The sequence below is a fragment of the Castanea sativa genome, chromosome 5, assembly GCF_040712315.1.
Source record: "Castanea sativa cultivar Marrone di Chiusa Pesio chromosome 5, ASM4071231v1".
Lineage (NCBI taxonomy): Eukaryota > Viridiplantae > Streptophyta > Magnoliopsida > Fagales > Fagaceae > Castanea > Castanea sativa.
In genome coordinates, this window is record NC_134017.1 from 20,978,905 (window position 1) to 20,979,632 (window position 728).

Here is a 728-nt window from a genome sequence, read left to right on the forward strand (position 1 = left end):
CTCATCACCCAAAAACAAGAAAAACTTATTCTCAGTCTTCACAATTCAAATTCATTTTTCTGGGTATTGAGTTATGAAAACTAACCTAAATAAAGCAATTTTGGGTGGAGTACACAAAATTTGAAAAATGAGTTATAATAAAACTGAGTATTGTGTTATGGAAACTAGCAAATTAAACATAGCATAAGTATTTGTTAGGGGCACGAACTTTGAACTGCAGTTGGCTCTCAAAGTTGTCTCCAGACTAAGTTTCATAGTTCAAGAATCTAATTTGAAGAGAAGAACAGGGTTTCCTTGAGAGAAAAATAATTTCTACTGCTATAGTGCTATTTGAAATTCAAAATTACTACTATATTTTAGTAGACGAAAAAACAGGAAAAGAATTACATAGACCAAAAACAGAAAGAAAAAAGTAACCATGAAACTCGACCACAGTGGGAGTCGAACCCACGACCTTTTGATCCGAAGTCAAACGCGCTAATCCACTGCGCTATGCGGTCCCTTTGATTGGTTATTCTATAAAATTATATACATACACAATGTCATTGGCTACACGACCCAAAGACACAAAACGCATAAACCATTCCCTTTTCTCACTTTCGGTTTATTATAAAAGGATAAAAGTAAAAAAAACAAGAAGAAAAAGGAAAAAAAGAAAAGAAAAATCAAATGAACCTCTCTCTCTCTCTCTCTCTCTCTATATATATATATATATATATAGACACACA

General features: G+C 32.7%; 1 non-coding gene across 1 annotated transcript; it reads right to left on the reverse strand.

Moving 5' to 3' along the window:
- Positions 1–426: 426 nt before the first annotated feature.
- On the reverse strand, positions 427–500 carry TRNAR-UCG (transfer RNA arginine (anticodon UCG)). Its single transcript has one exon. It is a non-coding gene; the product is annotated as a tRNA-Arg (tRNA).
- Between the last annotated feature and the right edge of the window lie 228 nt (positions 501–728).